At 29.6% G+C, this 13967-nt stretch overlaps 1 long non-coding RNA gene across 1 annotated transcript; it reads right to left on the bottom strand.

Annotated features, from left to right (window-relative positions):
* Nucleotides 1–7572: 7572 nt before the first annotated feature.
* On the bottom strand, nucleotides 7573–12467 carry LOC132253964 (uncharacterized). The gene is made up of 2 exons (XR_009465904.1): nucleotides 12370–12467; nucleotides 7573–8027 (listed from the first exon to the last, which is right to left on the bottom strand). It is a non-coding gene; the product is annotated as an uncharacterized LOC132253964 (long non-coding RNA).
* Nucleotides 12468–13967: the final 1500 nt, after the last annotated feature.

Raw genomic sequence — 13967 nt, forward strand, 5'->3', positions numbered from 1 at the left:
AAATTTTTCTTACTCTTTTTTCTTTTTGTTTTTTTTTAAAATGAGGTTAACTTATTTCTCCTTCTTTCATTTTTTTATTTATTAATTATTCTTATTAAAACTAAAGGACCATAAAAAGAAGGGATATTTACAGCTTTCTATAACTAGGAATGTCATAGTTAAAAAAAATATTGACATTTTATTTTGCTTTGAGAAGCTTCCTTTTAGGTTATATTTGGTTTTTTAAAAATAAGAGGGAAAATGCCAGAAAAAAAAAAAAAAAAAAGCGGAGTAGAAGGAAATAAAAAAAAATGAAATAAAATAAAAAATAGATTCAAAATCAATAAATTTTTTTACAACTACTTCAAACCATTTCACTTATTTTTCTTTTTCTTTTTTTTATGAAAAAACTAAATAATTTAAAAAATACATAATTTTTATCTAATTTTAATTATATTTGATTTTGTTGAAAATTAACATGGAAAAATAATTTTTTTTAACATTTTTCTTTCTTAGTATTTTATAACAACCAAACATAACTTTAATCTTTTAATATTTATTGAAAATGTTTTTTCATTAAATATAAGGGTATTGCAACATTGAAGATATTCATGTAACAATTAATTAATAGAATTTAAAATACCAACATGAGAATAAGAAAGAAATAATTAATTTTACTTGACTTTTGAAAAAAAAAAAAATAATAATAAATAAATAAAAGCATTAAATTATTTAATATATTTTCCTTTAATGCAAGTATTGCTTTAAAAATGTCAAAATTGTGCATTACACTTGCCTTCATTTTTCTTGTCTTGCCTTGATGTAATTTTAACCATTCTAAAGAGCTACTGCAGCTCTTGTACTAAAAATAGAAAAAGAAAAAGAAAAAGTGTCCTATAAATGGTTAAGAAAAATGGCCTCTCAGTACTTTGAACTTTGAAGAAAGAAAAGAACACAAGAGACTCAGGAGGGGATGGCTTCTAAAAAAAGAAAAGAAATTCAGAGGTAGCTACAGTCCATTCATATTTGAGATTGGCAATTGAAGGGATTTTTATTTTTTTTTATTTTTTAATTTACCAACCCCACTCGTAAAAGATGGCATTTTCAAATTTTTAATTTTATTCGCTGAAAATTTTAATTTATGGATTTGGCACCATGAATTGCATCAGGGTTTTTCGCCCTTAAAGATCTAATTCTAGCCCATCTCTCTTGGCCATTTATACTTTTCTCTTAATAGTAACTGATTTTTCAGTTAATGAATATGAAATATCTATTTAAAATCTTTTTTATGTTCAATTAAAACAGGTAAACTTGGTTCAATAGCTAAATTGATTTTAATTATTTACGATTTGATCAAATTTGACTGACTTAATCGAATTTCAGAGTTGATTAAGAAGAAGCGTAGGTTGATATATGATTAACAAATTTATGGTTTTGGACGGTTAAGAAGTGTTTTTGATCCTCAAAACTATTTTCCCAAAATAAAATTTAAATTAGGACCAATCTCATCAAAACTTTCCCAATCATCAAATGGATTAATGAAATTAAATTATTGTAGCAATGAAAATTTTATAAAAATATGTTATTGAAAATCATAAGATATGATTTTCTTGTCAAAGCTACCCTTACAAGCAAAGATGATAGATATTAATAAATTCATGAATTGAGAAATATTCCATAGGAACATGAAAGTTAAATTAGATAAATTTTCAAAATGATTATGATTATGAGAATGATCATATGATTATTGATGTTTTCCATATAATATGCATTGAAAAATTTGATTATTTTGAATTCAAATGCTAAATGTATATTGGAAAGTGTGTTTCCACACATTCATGTTAAAAACTATAAAATAAATTCAAAGTTTTATGCATTTATGGGTGAAATGAAGTTTTTAAGGTAATTAAAGATAATATGTATATTATTAAACCATTTGAATGGTTAAAAGTAGTATATTTGACCAAGAAATATACACAATTTAAATTATTTTAGAAACTTAGATTCGAAATTTATGGATGTTTTCTTACAAGTACCTAAAAACACACTTTTTCCAAATAAAAAATAAAAAATTAAATCATTTAAAGTTTTCAATTATTTTTTACGTGAACTTCTTTATAAAAGACATTATTAAAAATGTGTTTAGTAAATAATTCTTTTCATCAAACTAATTTTATTTAAAATTTATATTTTATAAAATATTAAAAAGCTTATTTTTTTTATAACGATTTTAATATTTTAAATGTTGCAATTTTACACGATTTTATCTTTGTAAATTTTAAAAATAAAAATTGAAGTGATAAATATGTTAAAAAATAAATATTAATGTAATAATTTTTATGTTTTTTTTGGGTAATTTTTTAAAAATTAAATAAGAAATATGTTAAATATAAAAAAGCAAAGTTATAATTATTGATTATAATTTGCAAAAATAGCCAAAAAAAATTCATTGATTTTTTTTTTTTGAAGATTTTCATGGAAATCCCTTGAATTTCCTTTTATTTTCTTTTCTTTTGGGACAACTTACGAGGACAACAAAATTTAGGAATACATTTCAAGCATGCTTAGTTCATGATGGATACAATAAGTTATCCCGGATACAATAAGTTATCCCACCACTTGTCTTATTTAAATTGAATCAACCATGAGATAGGATGAGCAATAAGATATATCATCCATCATCTCTTTTAAATCCCTCATTTATATATAGGATATGTTAATCCTAAATTAATATATAATTCCATGTATTATATTTGTTTTTTTTTTAAATCAAAAATTTAAATTTTCATATTATTTATTTTATGATAAAGTTTAATTTGTGGTTAAAAAAGCTAAAAAATATTTATAAAATAATATAATATAAAAAAAATATTTCTAAAATTTAAATATTTTAATTGTGGATATAGTTAAATATAAAAAAAAATTTCATTTTTTTTAAATAAAAATATTTATATAGATAAAAACAATTTAAGATAACTTTAGTGAAACTTAAGTATAAATTGATTAACAAAAATTTGAGTAATTTTAGCAACACTTTCAAGCTAATAGTCTTAATATAGATCTTTATGCGGACAAAATTTAAATAACTATATAAATACAATATATTTCAAGTATTAATTTTCTTAAAACCAACTGCCAAAATTTTTGTACCATTTCTAGAAGTTTGTTTTATTTATTTTTTTCCAGAATTTTTTAAAATATTTTCCTAAGTTGTGATCAACTTTCAAGATTGGAAATTTTTCTTCAAAGTATGTCTGATATTTCATAAAATGGAACTAGCATAGTGAGGTTTGGGTTTTGAATTCATGTTTGCTCTCCTAAGCTGAGACAATGCTAGGGAAGAGCTCATGGAGCCCTCATATCCTATGTATGACATAACCTGATCAAGCTTTTATTTTCTGAAAGATATCCTAAACCAATCAATACAAGCAAGATGAAGTTTACATCAATATTCCAATATAGCAACAGCCTGAAATGAAAAAGACATACATGAAGACATATCAACCAACTCTAGAGGTAAATGGTAATACCCAAAAGTCTCATCACCACCATAGCCTAGAAGAGCAAGACTTGTGGGAAAAGAAAAAAGAGGAAAAACCCATGTGGGATTTTCACATTAGACCTACCATCCTGGTCAACCCTATTGAAAACGTCGGATAAAAATAACTTGCCTAATATCATAAATGATCGGAGCATTTTCAAAGAGAGGACTCAAATCTATACTGAGGTTGAAGCTTCAGCCTCCAACACCCATTTTCCAGTAATTTTTTTTCAAAGACAAACAAACTAAAACCAATCCGCATGCATGAATAAAATGAATATCTCAAATGAAATCAGAACCAGCCCTCCTTACAAGTTTTACAAGCTCCATCAAGATATAGCCTGCCCATATTAGTGGTCTATGTAAACATGGGTGTCATTTGAAAGACTTTGAAATGCAGACCTATGCTTGATTCAAGAACTTGCACACTATTAAACCAGATAACCAGGTGAAAAGTCCTCAATTTGCTAGCTCAAAACATGTCCGAAAATATATCTAATAATATGTCAGTTTGGAAATGTTGAAATTCCATTTGTAAGAAAAAGCAAACAATAAATAACTCTATGCAACAGCAATATTCATTCCATCAATTTTTATAATAACAATATTACTGCACCATAAGCAATGTATGAAATTTGCTCAAAATTCACTTGCAAAATTAGAGTAAAGCAAAATATATATTATCCCAAAAGTCAGGACAAATAAAGCCAACGAGTAGAAAACCTATCAAGGAAGGGGAACATAATGTAATATACATATGATGCTCATAACCTTCATGATAAGGGATGGAAGATATCTATACGAATCATCATGATTCCTAAGTTTCAGGACTCGTAGAGTCATCCACTTAGGCTTGGTTTAAATGTTAGTAAGTTTGAGGGAAGTACTAAGAACAGAAACTAGAGAGAAAAATAGAAAGAAAAAGTGAAAGGAAACTAAAATTTGGTTTAAACCCAGAAGATTTTCTCAAAGATTTATTTACTTTCTTTCCTCTTCTATAAAGAACGAAGATTTTAAAAAGGTATAAAATTTTGAATAGTTGTCACTATATTTGATTTTCTTTATATTTCCCACAGGAAACTGTTAAGGAGCTAGATTAGCTAATTTAGGGTGGCAATTTTCTTTCAAACATTATTGGATACACTTTATGTATTTCCTGAGATTTTCATTTGCCTTTGAAAACTTGAGTCATTTATTGGACCAGCCCAAAGCAACAAAAATAAGCTCTTTTGAAGGGAGCTCTAGTGGACTGGATAAGAAGGGACACCGTCCTTTGAGGACAAGTTCAAAGGCTTTATTTTTCAAACCCATTAAAGGGACTTGGGGCAAGACTGCCAAAGTGGGCCACCAGAGCTCTCCTTTAAGAGGAGTGTGTCAATTGTGTGGAGATCTTTGCTGACCCCCTTTTGAAGGAGATGTCTCAAGGTCCAGTGGGGTGGGTTTTGGCAATTAATGATGCTCTTTTGGCAGAAGCAGCAGGCTTTGAAGGTAGGCCATCATCTTCCCTTTCTTTCCCTTTTGATTCTCCAGTTGGGATGCCCGTCAATAGCAGTGGGCCAGTGAATCACATTAGGGACACAATCATGGCTAGGAGATCGAGTCTTCATTGATGGTGGGACTTTCATTTTGGTCTTTTGGATCTGGAAATGGACCACTTAGGATGATGCTTCAAGATGGCAGGTTGTGGGAATTTCCAAGGAATGCTGTGAAAGATCCTATATTTAAGGAGATTGGGGTCAGGTATGAGGAAATGGAGTCCTCTAAGTCAGTAATTCTAGTTGCAGTTTGATGGGGTAGGAGCATTGTTCAGATGGCCTCTTCAGTTTGCTGGCCAACTTCAATAGCTTTGTGGGGATGCTAGTTATGGATGGGGTTTTGAAAAGGAGATTATCTCCCTTTTGAGGAAAATAGAGGCAAGAAAAGAGCGTGGTGTTAAGGCCTCAGTGGTGGGGGGGTGGCGGCGGGAGGAAGAGGAAACCAAACTTGTCATCTCGTTTTGAGAGGGAGACTTAGGTGGTGTTTGTTTTTTTGGCTTTTTGCTGAAAGCAATTTGTTTTCAGAATTTAGGTTGTTTGTTTTTCTACTTTTTCATAACTTATTATAAATTTTTTACTAAATAGAAAAAGCCAAAATATGTAGTTTTTTCTAAATAGAAAAAAATAACATATTGGTTTTTCTTTACTTTTTAATATTTAATAGAAATAAAATACTACAAAAACAAACAACCTAATATTTAACACTATTAAGCATTATGGTTCTATTTAGAATTAAGTAAAAAACAAACATCACCTTAAAGACTGGAATAGTCAGTTAAGTAACAATAACTCTCCTCTGACAGTTAGGGCCTCACAGAAAGGGGTAGGAGTATTGGGGATCTTTAACTCTGCTCTTAGATTGGTTGAGGGACTTTTGTCACAAAATTGCTCAGGGGGCAGAACAAGTTCACTTCCAAGATTTAAAGGTGCTTCATGCCAGTCTTGATGGTGAGAAGTCTAGGTTTGGGATGTTTATTGGTTTTGGGAATTGTGGGTGTCAAGAGGGCCAGCTGGGGGCAGTCTAGTATTCTGTGAGTTTAGGATGTTGCTTTTGGAGCTATTTGTATTTTGATGCACCTTTTCCAAGTGCTTTTAACATCTTCTCTTAATTTACCTATGAAAAAAAAGTCAATCCACTCCTAGCCAAAATCCATTTTTCCATGACTACAAGTAAGAACCCCCAAATGTCATCGTCCTTTGCCTTCTCAATGTCAAAGCTTACAAAGAACACTGCTAGTAAAGCTCTTCAGCCTTGCATCTATGGCTCATTTACAAAAAGAAGTGTCCCCAAAATTTGTTGTCTACCCCGTACAAAGCATGTTGATAGTTGTATGCTACTCCTCCACAACTTTTCCAAGTCTATTGACTAACAGCTTTTGCTATGAGCATATTCAATCCACCCATCAAGCTAATGGCATTTAGAATTCTTTCAAATGAGCTTGCCGATTAAACTTACCAAAGAAGCGTATCAGTTCATTCTTCACAAAGTCCAAGCAATGTTGCTAAAAAGCCACACTGAGCCCCTTCGATTCGGGAGCTTTGCCCCCACACAAACTGGAAATAGTGGAGAAAACTGCATCCTCTAGAAAAGGAACCTCCAATCCCCCTTAATCTTCACTCTCCAATGGAATGAAGGACATCCCACTGATACCAGGTCTTTGATCCCCTGACCTAGAAAGAAGAATACGAAAATGCATTTAAACCCCCCCCCCCCCCCCTCTCTCTCTCTCTCTTAATTTCTACATCATGTAAGAGCTATTCACTCTAATTTTAGCCATGTCATTCTTCTACATGCATAAGCCATTTTGCAGTTTTTAATTATTCAAATGGTTTTAGGCTAAACATGTTTTATGTTTAATGCTAGTGAAGATAGTTTTCAACTCAAAAGCTTACTCATTACCAACTCAAAGCCTAATGAACAAGTACATTATATAGAATGTGTGTATATGCTTTCCATGAAAATAAACCAAAACTAATCTAATTCCGAGCCAAATTTGAAATCCAACTTTCATACCTAAGACTTGGCAATGAGCTAAATTCACATTTCTCATAACCATAGACATAAGCTTCCAAATAAGAAATAAGGCAATCTAGAATCAAATTCTTATGTCATTTTGGAAAAACCTAACATGTAAGTATATCCATATCCATCCTAGCGTTACTTCATCAACTTGCTCTAAAAATGAAAATAGACTTCAAGCCATTACAATACAAAAAATTAAAGCATCTGAATAAATTGTACTTAAAAGGGCAAAGTTATTTCAACAAGATGCACTAGTTTGTCCAGAAATAGCATGTTAGTGACATGATGCATGGTTAAGACAAACCAATTGGAGCAAAATAAAACACCCAATAGTACATGTCACTCACAGGCCTTGGTAGAATAACATGATTTTAATAAGAAAAGTACTATACAGCATAACTATAACCATACTTACACCATCAAAAGAAAAATGCATATACTCAACTTTATTATTAACCACATAAGATTGCAAAAAAAAAAAAAACAGGCCTGCCTTTTATTATTTTTAGCATCCATTTAAATAAGAGTATTTTTTGAAAAAACTAACTACATATGGGCTTTTTATACCTTAAAATTTTGGACAAACTTTTTTCCAATAGTACCTGAATTCTTAAAGATGTTTTTGATATGCTAAAAACAAAGGCGTGCATGAAAAAAAAAAATTTAAGAACCTAATCTAAAAAAGGTTAAAGCCATACTTTATTATTATACAGTTGCCTACTTGAATATTCCCTACTTAATGCCACAACCACCACAACAGCATGCCATTGCCACAACTTCTGCTAGCATGATGACACAGCCCAACCAAGCACCACTGACACCATTATGGTACACTGCCTTCAATCACCTTGAGTGTCATGGTCATTGGCATATAATACCACAACTGTATCCCCACCACCACCCTGCCACCCCACTACTATCATCAGTAACATCATGCTGCCAACCTGCACTGCTATCATTACCACAATGACACTTCCACTATCATTATGCCTTCTTTATCACCAAAACTGTCACCATACTACACACACGCATAGCACATGCCCCTTCCACTAGTTTATAATAAATAAAAAAAATCAAAGTGTTTTATACTATATATTATATATTAACATACAATATAAGTATAATCAAAATGGAACTAGCAGACGAGGCACACGCCATGCGTGTGCATACTACGACATCAATTTTACAATAAAACGCATAATAATAGTACAAACAACAACAATAGTGATAGCACTTACATGAATTAGCAGTGTGGTAATATTGATGACAATGGTAGGGTTGTAGGAGGAGGTCAATGAGGTATACCAATACCAACAATGGTTTCAAAGTTCACAAATTAGTGATAATGACAAAACAGTTGGGTGATAGTGGTGTGGAGCGAATTGATTGCAATCAAATCGATACCATTTTACCCTCATGCATATAAAATGCATATCATTGATCAAATTTGCCATTATAATTGGAGGTGTCACATATGATGGGTAATGTCAAAGTTGGTGGAGCAATTTGACAACAATCAAATTGATGCCACTTTAACCTCATATGCATATAAAATTGCATGTCATTGATCAACATTGTCATTATAACTTGTGGTGTCAAATTACATGGGCGGTCAAGCCAATGTTGGTGGAGCAATTTGGTTGCAATAAAATTGATGCCATTTTATCCTCGTATGCACATAAAATGAATTCCATTGATCAAATTGTCATTATAACTAGAAGTATCAAATGGTCCAGCTCAGGCCAACCCACTTTTTAATGGGTTCAATGGCCCAACTAGGTCAACCCACCCAAGTAATATCCCCAACTTGACAACAGCCAGGCATACCATTGAAAATAAATTCAAAATGTTGACAAAAAGGTTAAAATATATAAAATTTTGGAATAGAAAAATGAAACAGATAAAATATAACATGTTATTCAATATTTCAACAAAACAAAAACTACATTAAAAATCATGTCATTAAAGCTTTACCTTCTTGCACATTTCTTTCATCCAAAAAACCCCTTCCAAAAGTGATATGGCAACTAATTTGAGGGTAAATATATAATGATGTAAATCTTTGAGTGACCAATTTACACATTTAGCCCCCAAACCAGCCATTATATAGTTGTTAAAACAAATATTTTAGATTTTTGGATGTGTTTGAATAATAATAAAAAAAAGAGTTAAAAGTCAAGATTAGTCATTGGCACACCAGGCTAGCCAAGCCTAGCTGCCAAGTGCAACCTGATCCAGCATGCACAATAAACATGATGGTCACTCCTTCAATGGGCTAGACTATGGGAACCCAACTTATTTTCCATCTTTAATTGTAACTTATAATACAAGTGTCAACAAATTCAATATAAGACAAGCTTATTTGTTGTGAATTTTGTTTGTGAAGATCATAATGTTTTAAAATCTAGCCATTCAACAATGCATATAGCAAGTGACAACATGCAACAAAATATCTTATTTATGAAGCCAAAATTTGTCATTGGAAGTGCAATTGAGTTTGGCTCCTCTCCAATGCATAGGAGGATGGGACATCTCCTATCCTTTTTACAAGTTAATGACACATGATCTCTAAATTTACGTTTGCATACAAACCAAATTATCAAAGAGTTAAATGATTATTCAATTTAAATAACATGAATTTTTTTAACTTTTATTTATGTTCTTAGTAAATGAACATCATATAAAAAAAATCATTTCTCCAATTTTCTAAAAAAACCAATAAATCTAAAAATACATACATATTTAGTTATTTTTTACAAATAAAATTTAATGTCTAGAAGTAGAATTATTTCTTTTGATGGAATTTTTTTTATTGAATTTTTAATAAATAGGACATGAAACATAAAAAAATATTTTAAATATTTTTTATCCTAGAAACATCAAAAATACATATATATTCTTAATTTTTTTTACTCCCTAAAAAACCCGATAAACATAAAATAATAAATGATTTTGAATTAATTTTTCTTTAAACATTAAAATTGAGAGCCAAAACATTGTCCTCTAGTAAGTTTTCTATTTGCTTTATGAAAACTACTTGTTTTCTTATCCTCAAAAGTCTATTTATTTTATTTTATTCATCAATTGGACGTAAACCATCAACTAAAAAACATAAAATTGATAAAAGCAATGAAATAGAATTGTTTAGAAAATAATTGGTGTACCAGTGGATTTTTCATGTTGATACTTTGTAAGGACATAAGATGTTGCATTCTCCTATGCATTTTGGACATGCATTTACCTCCAAGACACGAATACAAAGATGAAAAAAAACTATGTTGCACTATGGCCACACTTTGAAGGTTTCAAAACGTTCCAATTGGAAGGAAACCCAACAAAATAGCATTCATAGTCCATCACTAGTTCTTTATTCACAACATTTAAATTTTAGATCCAAACCCAATAACAAAGTACTTGTAATTGGTTCACAGTTTTCTCTTTATAGCATAAAATCTAATAAGTCTTAACATTAAGCACAAAATTAGCAACATACTCAACTTATTCAATATTTCAACACCAAGGTCTCAAGTTCCTATCTTATCCATAAAAAGAAAGAAAAGTAACAATCATCCAAGGAACCACTATTCATTCTTCTAATTAGAAATCAAACTCAAACAGTAAATGCAATTCCAATATTTAGGATTGGAAAGTTAAAAACTTATATTCCAAATCCAAGCAGTTGAGATATCAAGGAAAGCATTTTTACAAGCTTCCATCAATAAGAACATAACAAAAATATTAATATATATATATATATATATATATATATATATATATATATATATAAGTCCGAAGAGTTTGTAGACGTTTTTCTTTGAGTTTAGACTTTTTTCTTCCCAAAGTATCCCTTTTATATCGCTTATTTCCCCTCATATTGCACATCTTTATCATCCTCATACTGCACATCTTTATTATTTAACTGTAACAATCATGATAAATTCACCTTCTCATTATTTAATGGTTATAAATGATAAAATTGAATTTATTTTAATTATTTTTTATTTTAAGGTTCTTCCTTCTCTTCTTTTAATAATTAATATGCAAGTTTTACTTTTTCTTTTCTGTTGCTTTCCTTTTTTTTCCATTTACATCTGGGATTCATTGGTAGCATGGTAAGTACAATTTATGTTTTCATAATAAAATTAATGAACTTTATAATTCAACTCAAATACGTTTTTCATACATACAATTTTACAAGATAATGTTCCATGATAGTTAATCTTATAAAAGTTCCAGCTTGAGCTGTGGTCCAAAAATGAAATCCTAGAATTAAAAAATTTTCAATAATAGCATTGACAATTTTGCATTGAAAGAGAAACCCTGGCCCTCTCTTCTGTTTCCAATAAAATAGAGCAAATAAAAGAAAACTCTTTCATTCTTATGTTATCTTACATCCTTTACTTCCAAAAAAAAGTTTTAAAATAAAAATAAAAAACCCTCGGGTCAACTAAGCAGAACAGTCAGTGTAAGTTTTGACATTTTTCTGTACACCCAGTTCATCATCAATGGTGAAAATTTTACAATTCAAAATTTTAATTACTTTTTTTTATATTTTCTCTGCATCTAAACTAACCCCATGTTTGGTTCTTGGAAAATTTGAGGAAAAATGCCAGGGAAAGAAAATAAAGAGAAAATGAAAGAAAATGAAAAGAGGGAAAAAAACAATAGATTTAAAGTTAATAAGTTCTTGCCTAAAAAAAAAAGTTAATAAGCTCTATTTAAATGTTTCAAACTCATTTCACTTATTTTCCTCGTCGTTCCTCAACATTTTCTTTTCCTTTACTGACTTCTGCCTAAATCTATTTTTATGGATGAAAACAAAATTTTCAGGAGCTGTGATCCAAACTTGCAATATTTTCACGGCCGCTTAAAGAGAAACCGTAGAATTCAATACTTCTAGAAATATATTTTCCAAATTATAAAGCACAGAGTGAATCCAACCATCTGTTTGGTCACCAAGAAAATGACAAAAAAAAAAAAAAACATATTTTGACTCCAATATTATCTCTCTCACTTTCTTTACTGCCAAGAAAATCCAAAACTACGAAAATTTAAAATAAATAAATAAATAAATAAAACTGAGATGAAATAAGACCAAAAGTCGTAGGTTTTTTTGTGAAGTTCCGGTTTCTGCATTCCCAAGCCCTAGATGGTGAAAAATTTACTATTCAAAATTTTCTTTCATTATCCCATTATTTTCTCAGCATCCTAGAGGCATTTTCTCGGTATCCAAACAAAATAATCTAACCTAGGGGTCGATTGATTGGCTTGGGAATAGAGAGGAGCAGTACCTTGAACCCAGAATCGATCCAATCTCAGCGTTTGGAGAAGAAGAAGGGTAAACAGAGATCGCGACTTCTTGTGCTGCGAGCTAAACCTAAAGCCATGAGCTACAAGGTACAACCTAACTTGTAATGCCCAACTAACCCAATTTATGGGTAAAATCGTAATTTAAAAATTATTAATTAATTAAATTCATTTAATAAAGGTAAAAATGCCTTTTGTATTTAAAACTCCTATATATAAATTAGATCTTTTATATATTCTCTATTCAGAAAACCCTTTTACATATAGATCAAAAAGAAAGATCAGAGAACAACATAGGGCTGAAGATTTGAAGGTTTAGGATTTGAAGATCAATTTTTCAGGTGAGATTTTTAATCCTTAAATTAATATTTTATATTCGTTAATTAGTTTTGAATACTTTAGATATTATTTAGAACATCTCAATTTTGATTAGAGTTCGTTTAATTAACTTTTAGGTCAAAAGATTAAAAATTTATGAACATAGTTTGATTTATTAATGGAGTTTGATAAATTTTGATTACTCAAATGAATAGATCTAGATAAATATATATATATATATATATATATATATATATTTAGTTTCGGATGTGAAAATTACATAAAATTGTGAGTATGGAGGTTAAAAGTTTTGATTATTGTTTAAGAATTGAAAATAATATTGGATGGTAATAATATTGATATGAGAAATTAATTAGGATCCTGATACTAAATAAAATATTTTTAGGATTTTCAAATTTATATGTTTGGATAAATAATCAATAATCAATATTGTGTATGATATTATGTTAGGTGATGAGGAAATTATTCAGAGTTAAATACTTCAAGATTTTGAGTGCTTTTTCAAGGTAAGGGAAATTAATGCAGATTTTTACAAAAGAAAACAATTTCCTTTTTATATTGTATTTTGAAAAATGTAAAAATATTATTTTTATCTTTTTGCATGGATCAAATATGTGTTTTGTATGAAAAGTATATTTGAGAATCTTCTTTGTTTATTTATGAAAAGTGAAAATTTTTGGAGATATGATATTTTGTTTTGCAAGTTTAAATTAATAAAATAAAGCGTTTGACTCTGGTTCTTATAACCCTAGTCAACGAGTTATAATTGTTGACATTTCTATGACCCTAATTAACGAGTTATAATAATTGATATTATATGACCCTAGTCAACGGGTTATAATAGTTGACTTTATGGCCCTAGTCAACGGGTTATAATAGTTGACCTTATGACCCATAGTCAACGGGTTATAATTGTTGACTTTTGGTTTTGTTCATCTTAAATGGAACAAATTTGAAACTAGTAACCCATTTGTGAAGTCCCACCTAATTGAGCACCATTTGTTATTTGATAACCAAAGTAAGATATTTTGAATGCATTTGATTTGGTTTTGATGAGAAATTGTTTTGAAATGGATATGAGAAAGTTCATTGAAAAGTTTGAATATATTAGTATTTCAAACTTAAAAGTTTTTTTTATGAAAATAAGTATATGTTATATCTCCTATTTGCAAGTATGATTGAAAATGTTTGATCCATAAAATTGCATTGATGTTCCTTATTGAGCTTTAAACTCATGCCCCTT

The sequence above is a fragment of the Vitis vinifera genome, chromosome 6 (assembly GCF_030704535.1).
Source record: "Vitis vinifera cultivar Pinot Noir 40024 chromosome 6, ASM3070453v1".
In the NCBI taxonomy this organism is placed as follows: Eukaryota; Viridiplantae; Streptophyta; class Magnoliopsida; order Vitales; family Vitaceae; genus Vitis; species Vitis vinifera.